The following is a 14,469-nucleotide window of genomic DNA, read 5'->3' on the forward strand; positions in this document are numbered from 1 at the left end:
TGACATCCATTTATTTTCCTGCATCCCCCAGTCCCTCCCCTCCCTTCCCTTTGTCTCATCCAATTAAATTCTATTCTCTTCTCCCCTATTGTGAGTCAGCATCTGCATGTCAGAGAGGACACTCAGCCTTTGTTTTTTGGAATTGGCTTACTTAAGCAGCACAGTCCTCTCCAGCTCCATCCATTGACCTTCAAATGCCATCATTTCATTCTTCTTTATGGCTGAGTAATATTCCACTGTGTATAGGGACCACAGTTTCTTTATCCGTCCATCTGCTGAGGGGCACCTAGGCTGGTTCTGTAGCTTGTCTACTGTGAGTTGAGCTGCTCTAAACACTGAGGAGAACGCAGGTCTCTCCAGGAACAAAACCAGTAAGGACAGTAAGACCTTCCTGGAGACACAGTGGGGCCTCTGGCCCCTGCCTGGCCTCAGCCTGCCTTTGAGTATAGCTACTCCAGGCTGTGGGGACAGGGGGTCTTGTGCAGAATGGCGTGGACACATCTTTAGCACAGTGGCTCTGCTATCTGTGCCACAGCTGGGGGATATTCCTCCCTGGGCCCCTGCGCTGGAGGCCTCCTGCCTCCCCTCGTGCCAGCAGCTTCAGTGGTCAGGTGGCGCCCTCAGGGTTTTCTGTCTTCCTGGTTCAACAGGAGCTGGGCCTGGGTCTTCTCAGCAAAGGTGGCAGGAGGGCCTCTTCCACCCCAGCAGCCGAGGGCTATGGGGACGAGTCCCCGAGAATGCATGCTGGGGCAGGAATTAGAAAAGAACCCTGTGGTCCAAGTGTCTCAGGACAGCTAGAGCCAGAAGTGACCCCCCCATTTGCCCAGACTGGCTGCTGAGTGACAGACAGTGGGAAATTCAGTTGCTCTCAATGGAGAAGCCCCATCTCAGGAGCTAGGGGACCACAGCACTAGGCCACCCACGAGTCCCTGCCACTGGGTGCTCCCTTGCCCTTGGGATCTGAGTGAATGACCCAGGTTCATGGGCAGCATTGTGTGGTCCCCCCAAGTCCCCTGACGTGACTGAACAAGATCAGGGTGAAACTACCTCCTGCAGCTTGGGGGCAGCTGGTGTCAGTCTGGCCAGCTGCTGGGGGAGCTCAGGGCACCCTGAGTAGCATTGGGGGCCGGGGGCCCTTCAGCCACCACCTGATACTGTAGGAGTCCCCTCGCTGGTTCCCCATACTGGATCTCCTCCCTGGGTCCCTATCAATGGGTCCCCTCACTGGGTCCCCTATCTGGGTCCTGCCTGGCTGGCCGAGGGCTCCACATGGATACATGGCACCCCCTGCTGGGGAGCCCTGCTCACAGCCCCCTCCCAGGGTCCCTGGCCTGGCCAGCAGGTGTCTTCAGAGGGTGCTGCTCTGTCCACCCTGAGCCCCAGAGAAAGCTCCACAGGAAGGAGCTTTCTGGCCCGAGAACCTGCCTGTGGGGATGGAGCCCCGTGGTCTCCAGAACAGGACTCTGGTGCCTAGTCCCGGGGACATGGTTGAGTAGCACTGAGGGACATGGCCCTGCCCCCCAAGCCCAGGAGCAGGGGCTGTGACCTGGTGTCCAGGGAGCGTGCAGCCCAGAGGCAGGCTGGGCTGTGACCAATGCTGGACTGGGCCAGGACCCAGGGCTCTGGGCAAGATGGGGTTGGGGCGGGGGCTGAAGAGTATCTGGGACATGAGCACATTGTCGGCGACTTCTGACCTGCTGCCCACAGGCTGCTCCCAAGGGGACCTTCCCGCTCCCTGCCCCGCAGACCCATGTCTGACCCCGGAACTCATGAGGGACAGGGGAAGAAGGTATAGTGTTGGCTGAGGGCTTTTTCTCCTGGCTTTGCACGTGGGACCTCAGGGGCAGTGGGACGTCTTGACTTGCTGAGAGCCCGTGGGGCTGTCCTGACTCAGGGACCTGCCCAGGCCAGAGCCAGCAAGTGTCCACCCCAGCAGCACCTGGCTTCAAGGCCCACCCCCCACCCAATGCATTTAGAGACAGAGACTCACTGAGCTGCTTACTTAGCATTTTTCTTTTGCTGAGGCTGGCCTCCAGGTACGATCCTCCTGCCTCAGCCTCCCAAGCTGCTGAGATGACAGGCGTGGGCCTCTGCAGCATCCAGTCTTTTTTAAAAGTCTTAGGTGGTGAGTCTGGATGGCGGACTTGGCCTCCTCGTTTTCTTCTGTGTGGGGCTAAGGAGGGAGCCCAGTGCCTCCCGTGCCAGGCTAGCTCCAGGCCATAGGCGCCAGGCCATAGGCAGTGGTGTGGCCTGGTCCCAGTGGGAGCCTGTGGCCTAGTCCCAGGTGGGGCTTTGAACAGCCCTCTATGAGATGCAGCTCCTACACCCTGGAAAACTCAAGCAGTGCTTAGTGTGTCCACAAAATCGCAAGGCTGCCACCATAGTCGGTTTTAGAACACTGCAACCCCCATCCCTGTCAGCCATCCACAGCCCCTCTGCTGCTGCGTCCCATCCATCACCCTGACCTCAGGCAGTGGGAGGCTGCTTTCTGTCCCTTAGCCATCTGTGGCTGTGTGGGGTGTGACTGACAGGATTCACCCTTGTCCTCCAGGCCCTTGAATCCCCCGTGGCTGAGGAGCGCCCACTGCATGGGGCCTTCACCAGCTCATGGATCTGTGCACTCATCAGCCCCAGCCCGTTGGGAGGTTTGGCTGTAGGAGTGATGCTGCCGCAGATGTGCAGGGACTGCAGTTTCTTTCTTTTGGATCTGTGTGGAGAGGTAGAGCTGCTGTGTCACACAGCACCTCTGACCTTCCAAGGAACTGCCAGTAAGATGGCTTTATTGCCATACTCCTACCAGGAATGTCTGAGGGTCTTGGTTTTTCCATATGCCACTTGACATCTGTTACTGTCCACTGTAGATGTCCCGGTGGGTGTGTGGTGGCCTCTCACTTGATTTGCATTTGCCAAGGGCCAGTGAGACTGCATTTTTTGTGTTTTATTGGCTATTTGTATATCTTTGTAGAAATATCTGTTTGTATCCTTGGCCTTTTTTTATTATGTTATCTTTTATTATTGAATTTTAAGAGCTCTTTATATATTGTGGATATGGCTTAAAGTCATCTTTAAAGGATGCCATTTTGGAGAAAGAGTCAATAAAAGCAGAAAAATTGGTGGCAATATATAAAAACCTGGATAGATCTGTATCTAAACCTGAGGATGAAATATTCTTTCTAGAAAAAGAGCTACAAGAAGAGAAAACTAAACATTCTCAACAGGATGAATTGATAGTGGGATATATAAAAAAAATTAAGTTTCTAGTAGATAAATCAAAATTCCTCAAATCACAAATACCTGAAAGTAAAACAACCTTGAGAATATGTCAAATAAATAAAGGAGTTACGGTAGCAATAAAAAATTCTTTGAATAAAAATCCCCAACTTCAGGAAAGACAAAAATAGCTTTTATAAGAAGTTGAAGTATGAAAAGAAAAACTGAATTGCCTTAATAAATGGCACATGAACACTCTAAAGTACATGCAGAACAAGTTTTAAAAAATAAAGAAAATCACATTAAGTCTCTGAATGAACACTTGCTGCAGATGAAAGATTGGGTTCCTCTGCTTGGAGAAGTGCTAACAGATGGTGGTAACTTGGAATTGGAAATGGAAAGTGAATCAGAAATTGGTGCTCACTTAGAAGATCAGCCAAAAGGAGCTTTAAAAACTGGTTTATGTTGCTAAGTTAAATGCCTCTTTTAAAAGCTTAGAGAAAGAAATAAAATTTTTACTTTATTATCTGAAGTAGGTAAAACAAAGGAAGACCTTATAGAACATTAACAATCTTAAGACAGAACAAGCATCTTTTTTATATTCTCTTTTTTAAAATTTTTATTTATTTTTTATTAGTTGTTCAAGACATTACAATGATCTTGACATATCATACATTTGATTCAGATAGGGTATAAATTGTCATTTTTCCACGTATACAGATTGCAGGATCACATTGGTTATACGTCCATGTGTATACATACAGCACACTTTGCAAGCAGAAAATACAGAATTTGAAAGTCAAAAATCAGAATCTTTAGCATAAACTTAAAGTCATGATGGAACTATATCAAGAAAATGTAATGAAACTCCAAAGGAAATTAATAAGAGAAGAAAATTACCAGGTAGAGCAAGAGGACAAACATTCCAAAGTGGAGGAAAAGATAAGCCATATAATTAAACCACTGGAGACCTATAGAAAGCAAGCCAAAGATCTTGAAGAATTCGAGAGAACCATTTGTTCTTATCAGGCACACTTTATTTACTATGAAAACAAAAAAAGCACATGATAATGTGTTGGCAGCTCAGAATGCTGAAAGATACCTCAATGATTTAAGGAAACAAAATGCTCTCAATAGACAAAAATAAACTGAAATGGATTTCAAATTTAAACTTGTGGAAAAATATCCTTCTGTGCTTGATGTTTCATATTCAGTCTTTGCCAGCAGAATTCCCCAAATAGTTCCTCGCCATTGAGTCAAAATTCATGTGAAATAAGACCTTCTCATTCAGAAAAGAAGGGTCCACTCATACTCTCACCTTTGGTGCCATTGGGAGGAGAAAGAGGCCAAGGGGCCCATAGAATCCTCTGGACCATCTTATCAGCAGTTCAAAAAGAGAATCAAGCTGTGATTTGTGAAGTGATCTTCAGAGAGCACCTTCTGGTGCTGGGCCCCTGGCACCTCCATGGGAACAGGCCCATAGGATAATGATCCTGCCACCAGCCACATCTTCCTCTACAAAGGCAAGATGGATGTTATTCTAATTATGGTAGTAGACCATCTTGATAAGCAGAAGTCAGAAGTTCCAATATGTTGCCCTTGGATTAATTGGATGGGCCTCATCTTCAGAAATGAAAGCCAGTAGAAAGGATACCAAGTTGATCTTGGTGATTCCAATGAAACTGATTCGTCTCTCCCTGCTGAAATCCAAGCAACTGACTCTGGCTTTGCTTTCTTACCTTTCCCTCATATCAAACATCCGTTGTTTCCAATGGATCCAAGGAGTAAGTTCATGAGAAGAGGACCTTTTTTTCTTCCACCTCCTCCAGAAAACATGTATGGAGCATCTCAAGAATATTTTCCAACCAAGGCCACCACCCCCTCCATTCTCAATGGGACCATGATGTTTTCTTCATTATCTCCCCCCAGAGCTGGATTTCCTCTCTCCCCTGCATTCTGAAAGTAGAAGTGAGTTCCCTTCAGGGTGGATTCCACCTTCAAAAGATTCTGCTACTGAACATTCAGAAGTACAACAGGAAACTTGACAATAATTTTTTATCTGCCTTCAAAAGTAATATAGTTCTCATTTTTAGTTTATGTGCTTTTATTTAAGTGATTATAATTTTGCTCCAATTGAAGCTTGATGAGATTATAATTCTGAGGATAGTATTTCATAAATAAAGATGGTTTATAAATCTTATGAGTGAATTATTTCCATTTTATCTTATTTAAGAGAGTATAACATTTAATTTGAGTAATCCACTATTATATGAGCAACAGACAGAGTTTTAAATATGTAATCTTTCAGTTGGGGATATTTTAAATTCCAAAGACTGTCCCTTTATACAAAGAAACCTATTTACTGTGATTGTAGCAAATGTGAAAGTAATTTTATGCTTAATGAAAGATTTTAATTGATTTAATGTCTTGTTTGGCATTGATAATGATAATAAAAATCTGCTACTTTTTCCATTAAAAAAAGTTATAACTAGAGCATATTAAGAGTAAGCCAGGAAACACAATTAAACATGTCATGGAAATAGGAGACTTTGAATACAGAAAAAAATTACAATTCTCAGAAAACTTATGAAAACCATAATTTAAGTTCACTCTGTCCCTGTTTTTTCTTACATCTTCTTTATTTCATACACATGATGCTGATATGGGGAGTGTTCTAGTCTTTGTTTTGTTCCCAGGGAGAGTTTTGTAAAATGCAAATAAATTATTAGGACACTGAAATAAAGAAACAAAGACATAACTCAAAATTTTGTTATTGTTAGATTCAATAAGCATAAAATGACTCGGCTAAACTACTATAACATGTTTGAAGTTCTTATGTTCAATTTCTATATCATTTCAAATAAGTAATAATTTCCAAAACTGCACCAGTCCAGAGGTGACACTTTGAACAATGCTTCCCTGATAGAGAACAAGAAAGAACATTTATAAAAAATACCCTAATTAAGAATTAGTGGTTAAAGCTTTTTTTCAAGTATAAATATGTTCTTCAGTTTTTTGTGAAGATTATATATTTAAGTCTAAAATAAATACAGTAATATAACTTTCTTCTTAAATATAAACAGTAGCTTTATCACAATTGATGGCCAGTGAAGACTTTCAATGATACTTGAGCCCACAATTAATTTAAATGAGGAAAAAGTTGGGCCTTGAAAAAGAAACTCTATAAGTTCAATAAATCTAATCACTTTTCTCTCAAAAGTAACATTGGTTGTTAAATCAATCCTATAAATAATTTTTACTTTCCAGCATAAAACATTACTCGCTCTAAATAAGTGGATGGCAGTCTACATCCAAAGTTTCTATAAAATGGGCTGACTATTCCCCACTGATATTAATCAAGAACTACTTCTGCCCTAACTACTGTAGGAGAATAGTTGCTAGTATAGTTCATGTTTTACATCAAGAAACCAAAAATAATATAATTTCATGTTGAAAACAGTAATGAAATGCCTAAATACCATGATACAGTCCTATAAAAAATTATAGCTTCAGAATAAAAACCTGAAGGGCCCTTTTAAATATGACAGCATTTAGTGAATCAGGTTCCAACATTGTTTACAGCTCTAAAAAATGACAGTAAAATAAAATAAAACAATATTAAAATTCGGCAATTTATAGAAAAATAAGGAAGTATTAAATAAAAAAAAGTAATATATACAGTACATGTTTACATGTACTTTACCTAAATAATTGGGCTGTTATTGTAAAAATCAAAATTTCCACAACTAAAGAGGAATCCTCCTCCTGATATTCACGCTGTCATAATTAAAGAAATAGTCTTTTTTTTACATGACTAATGTGGATAAATATAGTACAAGTGAATGAAACTAATAGGTATATGATTAAGCGTTTTATTTATGACTTTTTAAAGTTGTTGATTGACCTTTGCTTTACTTGTTTATTTATATGTAGGATACAGAATCAAACCCAGTGCCTCACACATGCAAGGCAGGAGCTCTGCCACTGAGCCACAACCCCAGCCCATGATTATGTTCTAATAACCACTAATAATAATCTAAAAATATAATGAGGATATCTACATTATAAAATAAATACAAGCCCAAAATAGATAACCAATAACAATTAGGCCTGAATTATTTTCACATACTCTATTCATTACAGGGATTCCTTGATTCTATAGTGGTTTTACCAAAGGCCTGAAGAAGTATTTCCTAGCACTTGGCCACCATCTACTCTTCTAAAATAGAGGAAATGTATATGGTAGAATTTTGCTGAAATGAATTAAATTCATATATTCAGGGATAACAATATTTCTCAAATATGCTATGGACCTGAGAGTATTTATATTGAGGAAAAGAATTACGTTTAAAAAAAATTTGAGGGCTGAGGTTGTGACTCAGTGATAGAGCACTCACCTAGAACATGCAAGGTCCTGGGTTCAATCCTCAGCACTACATATAGAAAAATAAAGTTATTATGTGCATCTACAACTAAAAAAATATTTTTTAAAAAATGCTTAACATGTAAAACTTTATGTGATGTCTATTTTAACCACAATACAGTGTTTAAAATGGAAAACAAACAACTGAGGGGTTCCAGTGAAGGAGCAGTGAGTCTAAAAGAACAGAGAGGTGAGTTGTCAGTGAGGATGGCAGGTGACTCAACTTCAATACATATATTAGATGGTGCCACATGCTGGGATATCCATCCTGGTGAGGTGTTCATTTGAGGATTCATTTGGGAGGGTTTAGTTGGTGATGGCAGGCTGTTCATAAATCCTTGCTGAAATTTTGGTTGAATAAGTCATTATGCCATTAGCAATATTAATATTGGGTCAGAGGAAAACATACAACTTTTGTTTTCAACATACAACTGAATGAAGGTCATAAATATGACAAATGTGGCCTTCTATTAGAGTTTTTTAAAGTGACAGATTTCTGAAAATAAGAAATGACACCTTCATTTGGGACATGTAAACCTCTATTCAAAATATGTATATACTTTACGTACCCATAGGAAAATTCTGTGATATAAATTACATGATGCACTTTTTCCTGAGTCCCCTCTCTTCCATTAGCCTATGACTCTAAGAAGAGCACCTCCTAGAGGCTGTAGGGCCTGCTGCCTTAGAGCATTGAGCTCTGCCCTGAGCAACCTTGAAAGTGGCTCTCTGGTGAGGTCCAGAGAAAGGCAGGAATGGAGAAGTTCGGGCAGGGCAATGACATGGCATGACAAGAACTATCCTGGAAGATGCTGCCTTCTGTCTGGAGGATCTACTAGAAGAATAGGTGTTGAAAGGAATTGTGACATCAGGGAACTTGGGGGAGGAACCATGCAAAGCATGCTGAGAAACCTGGCTTCACCTTAGAACTTTTCAGTGAACCTTTCTCTAACTGTGCCTGGAGAGGTGTGTGGCTGTCTGCACTTGGGACAAAGTACCTAGTGGCTCTTCCTTCATCAAGGATAAAATCAGAGCCTTAAGTGAGACCCTGTCTTTTTTATGACTGGCTTCTTTGAGTTGGCCTAATATTTTCAAGTTTTATTCATATAATAGCATGTCATCAGTATTCCATTCTTTCTATTGCAGAACAACATTCCATTAGATGGAAATGCCATATTTATTAATCTGTATTGTTAGTTGACTGAATCACTTGTACTTTTTGGCTATTTGAATAATGCTGCTGTGAATACTCATATACCTTTGTTTCTCTTGGGTGTACACTTAGAGTAGGATTGCTGTGTCATTTAGTAAGTCTGTGACTAACATGGAAGGAGTTACCAGACTGTACAGTAACCTCTGCAATATGACACCCTATTTGCTACTTGACCAAGCACATGTCCATCTAGATTGGCCAGAGACCAAGGCACATTGAACCCAAAATGGACTGTTAGTTCCTTCAAGTGCATAGCTCCATGTGGTTACCACAAAGGTCTCTTCCTAGGATGTCATCCAAAGGGGCACATTAGCAGATTCTTTCTGAATCCATCCATGTAGGAATCAGTTATTGATTGTATGGGTGAGAGATAATTACATTTATATTAAACATCCAAAATTAGAAAATCATAGAGTTAGGAAGGAGAGAGTTTGTTGCCAGGGACTTGGAAGGCATTTAAGTGGTTGATTAACAGATTAAATTAATTAAATCAGTTATTAAAATGTTTAAAACAAGGTAATTGTGGTAATTTTACCACAAAATTGTAAATGTCAATACTTAATTAATTTTTTGATGGGCACTCTTATGAGAATTAAACCTCAATAACACCAATAAGAAAAAAAAATTGTGAAAACACTGAAGTCTATACAATTATAGCCAGAGGTTACAGAAATGAACTATGTGTTTGGACATAACTTTCTTATCTTTGTATTTGAACAGATGACCAGAGTAACTGCATGATGTAGAATCACAAATATAGAATTCTGACTACAATGAGTCATACTCACTGTATGCATAATATTCCAAAATATTTCCTATCATTATTAATATTTTAAAATAACAAATAAAATATAATAAAAAGAAAGAAACTATGGAGTTGTAGTCACCCACATGTACTCTGCATCATGAGACTAAAGCTTGGATGGTAACACTGGATAACAGAATTCAATAGCTTTCTCTGTGTCAGACATTCATTTTTTACTTTGTCCTTATCTTTCCATTATCTTGAGTCCTGATTGGAAGACTTCTAATCTTACAGATGAGTACACTAAGTTTGAGGGATGACTGATTGTCCCAGGGTCACCATCAATGCAGACTAAGGCTCTCACAATTAATTTGTGTGATTTACAATTTACTGTATCATGTATCACAATACAAGTCCATGTTTTTTTGTTGTTTGTTTGTTTGTTTTGGTTTGGTTTGGTTTGCCACCCCCCTCCCCACTGTAGGAGGAGGAGAAATTAAAACAAGAGGTAGAAATTACAACAGGGCACCAAGAAACATATGCATAAACTCTCAATGTAAAAAACTTGATTGTGGTCACTGTTATATTGGTAAATAGGTATGTCCAAACATGACAAAATATGAATTATATATGTATATTTTATTGTATTTTGGTATTACCCTAATACAATGGTTTTACATTTGAATGAAAGAAATAAATATATTCCTCAGAAAACAAACTATATATTTGGAAAGCATAGAAAAAATTACTGAATATTATATGTCATTAATAAATTACAAATTAAACAACCTATAAAAATTTACAAAATTTCAAACCTCACAATATCAAGAGCTGGCAAAGATGTGGAACAAGAAGAACTCTCGTACACTGCTGTTGGGATCACAAAATTGGACAGCCACTGTGGAAGACAGTTTGGTAGCTTCTTAAAATTACAATATGCACTTAATATGGTTCACTAATTGTATTTCTCAGTGTTATTTCAATGGAATTAAAAACTAAGTCCACACAAAACCCACATACAAATGTCCACAGCTTCTTCATTCATGATTGCCAAAAACAGGAAGCAGCTAAGAGAGACTTTAGTAGCTATTTACTTGTTATTAATGTAAACACTGTGATACATCCATACACTGGAGGGTCATTCAAAACTTAAAAAAAAATGAAATTTACTATCAAACATAAAAATAATGTAGGCATCATAAATTTATATTTGCCAGAAAGAATATATTGTCTGAAATGCCATATTTGTGAGATTATGTAAAAGTCAAAACATTAAAAATGTTAAACATTGCCAAGAAATCAGGGAGAGTACAAGATGCTAAAGAGGTGAAGAACAGGGACTTCTGGTGTGGTGAATATACTCTGTAAGACACCATCATGAAGAAAATTGACATTATTCTTTGTCAATGCTTTAAAAACTGTAAAATTAGTGTTTTAATAAATAATTAAACTATTCATTGCCATTAATAATTACTTAATACCAAAACTATTGGAAAAATATTTTGATTTTTTGCTTATATCAAATATTTCTCAGTCATATAGAAAGAAAAAAGTAGTGAAAACTCTAAATAAGGGAAGGCGTATCATATCAAGGTACTTACTATGTGCTTCATTTTCCTGTAAATCTAAAACTCTTCTTAAAATAAAGTCTGTTCATTAAAACAATCAGAGAAGGTTTGCTGATTTTCCTTGCCTCAAACATGCACAGCCCTAGGACTGGTCCTCAATAATAAAACTTGTACTAAGAATAAATAATTTCCAACAACCTTATTTTTCTTTCTTTTTTTTCTATTTTTACAATTTTCATTATCTTTTTAGAGAACAGTGAACATAAGTCCTTAGTGAATAAACTAGTACCTTACATTCAAAAGATGCTTTTACATCAATAAAAAATGGTTATTCATCACTCTGCTACATAGGTAGTAATTCTTCGAATACTAAGGAAAAGATGTTCTAAACATTTTTTACTACACTCATATTCATGTGAAAATTATCTGAGATTTTTTAAGTCTACCTCACTTCCAATATACTACCTATAAAATTAGAGTACTTTCTTTTTCTTACTCAATAAATCTCTGGTTGAAATAAATAAAGATAGTCCAAGTAAAGAGGTGTGCTGATACACATTAAAGGCCAGATAAATTGTGGGTGATATTACTGAGAAACACAGTCCAATTGATCTGATAAATAGTAGGCATTTGGTAATACTGAGAGCTCCATATTCTTTCTTCATTTTTTAATAAATTAACCCTTTTCGGGTAGATCTTGCATTTCTGAGCTTTGGTAGTTACTAACACTAACCTACCCCAAACAGATAACAGGGACTTTGAGTCATTTCTGTCCAGATCAAGTTCCATTATGCTCACAACAATATTTAGTAGAGTTGGACATAATCAGGGCCAGTCAGGACCTTCGCTTACATTCTCAGCTAAGGTTAACAGAAAAGAGGTTCTCATTTTGGTTCCTAGAATGGGAAAAAGAAAATCCTGCATGATTGGCAACCACAGTTCTTTTTTTTTTCACAGTTCTTAAACTACCTGCCCATGGCTAAGCTGGACTGTACAGTGGCTGAAGAAATTATCTTCAAGCACAGATTAGTTCATAATCACAATGTATATCTGCTATATATTCAACATGATGAGTGTGAGAGAATGAGAAGATGGACTATAATGGAAAGGGAGTAATTGGAAGGAAAACTGGCTCCCTCAGGAAGAAGTTGTTTAACCTGTCTTCATTCCCAAATGAAAAAAAATTAAAAGTCAAATGTCTTTTTTTCTTTCTCTCTTCTCTATTTTCTTCCTTCCTCATTTTATTGGTTATTTCCATCTTATCTCTCACTCTCCATTCATTCCTTGATTTCTTTCTAAGAGAAGATGTCTCAGTTCACTCTTCATATTTACTTCTCACAAACTAGTCATTTGGAAAATAAAGCTGTATGGGAGGCATATCCATTTATATTAGGTGTCATTACTCTGAATTGGTTTTAGTTGAAAAACCTGAAAAATATATTTTAAAAGTATACACACTCACATAAAACATTAGTTTTTTTTTGTTGTTTGATTGTTTGTTTAATTTATTTTCTTATACAACAAGCCATACACGTCCAGGGTCTAATGAGAGGTCTTACATTGTTTTGCGAGGAACACAACCAAAAACAAACAACCAAAAAAAAAAAAAAAAAAGACAACATCAATAAATACCAAATTATTTTCTATTACATTACTTACTTTTCTGTAATAAGAGCAGTTTATAATAATTTAGAGAAAGGTATTTTATCTTTTTCTGAGAAGTATTCAAACTTTCAAAGGAATTTTCACTGATTTTTCACCCAAATATCAAAGGATGATTTTGTTCATTGAAAACTTTCAAGAAAAAATGCTCTTCAAAGACAATTTAAATTCTTTCAAAGAATGACACTTTGGGTGTTTGGGTAAAGTAAACATTTTCTACAGAAATTTTTGTAATTTTAAAAGAAAAAGGTAACCGGATCATCAGAGTACAGCGTTGCCCCAAATATCTGAATCCACACATTGATGTCAGGATGGCTAAATCTTGGAAAAAAATGAATTTTTTTTGAAGAAGACTATAAGACCTTGATATATATTTCTTTGTACCCATGAGTCTTTCAGGAACTCTGAGACTATTCTGTAAGCAGAACCAGAGTTAATGATTATTGCAATATTTTTCAAAGTGTAGCCATTTATCTGAGAAAACTTTTTGTTATTACTGAGTTTATTCATGGAAAATAGTCATTTTTTCTTCTTGGTTATAGATGTGTTAAAGACAGTTGAACAAGTTGAACTTGATAGTTCCTTCAACCACAGCCTGGTTTATTAGTTTCCCTTGAAATGAAGCATTTTATTGAATTTGTTACAAATATGTGTGTAAACTATTACCTTCTAGACTGTACTCAGAAGCAAGAAAACTGATGATCTATTTGCTTAACTTTGTTGCTTTCTACAAAACATCCCTAGGCTTCACATTTGGGTTTTCAGCAAAATTCAACATGATGTTCATGATAGAGCTCCTCTTATTTCCCTTTTTCTTAACACTGCAATAGTATCTTATATCCTCCTACTCTACAAACACCTAAATGTCTTAGTGTAGTAATTATCTCAATACACAAACATAAAAATATTGATTCAACTTTTCATGGAACTTAGATTTTAATTCAGAAATATTTTATAATCTTCATCCTGCTCTCATGCAGTCTTTGTCACTTCCCTTGAATGATATACTTGTGTTTTGTTTATTTCAAAGTTTTTATATTTATTTCAGGAGAATTATGTGAAGTATGAATAACATTAAATTCAATTAGAAATAAATTTTATAATATTGGAGAGTTAGAGTGTTAAAATATTTTATCTCATTATTTCATATTTCCATGTAGAGACTCTGATAGAAATTATAGCTAAAACTGTTGTATGGATCAAAAATTTAAGATGTGGGCTAAAAAGCTTGAGTAAAGTACCCAAATTGATGTGATGGCTGTGTTATTTAATGCAGTTTTACCAAGTGATCACAAAACATTGGATACACACACACACACACACACACACATACACATTTTCACATACATGTTTAAAGAAAGGAGTCTTGGAGATGTCAGTCTTCTTCTGGGGAAAACAAAAAAATGTTCAACAATATTGTTATTTGAGGACTAACATTTGCTAAAGCAGGCTAATGTTAGAGTAGGCATTTCTCCTCTAAAGTATAAAGTCTTGAGTATATTACATTAATTCTCACAAGCCAGGGATTATCACAAGCCTAACAACTAAGAAAAACCCAGGATCAGAGAAATTCTCAGCCCAGTTCTACAAGAAGTTGAAAAAAGAATGAACACCAATTCTTCTAAAATTATTTTATGAAATAGAAAAT

Source organism: Marmota flaviventris, chromosome 17 (genome assembly GCF_047511675.1).
Source record: "Marmota flaviventris isolate mMarFla1 chromosome 17, mMarFla1.hap1, whole genome shotgun sequence".
NCBI classification, from domain to species: domain Eukaryota; kingdom Metazoa; phylum Chordata; class Mammalia; order Rodentia; family Sciuridae; genus Marmota; species Marmota flaviventris.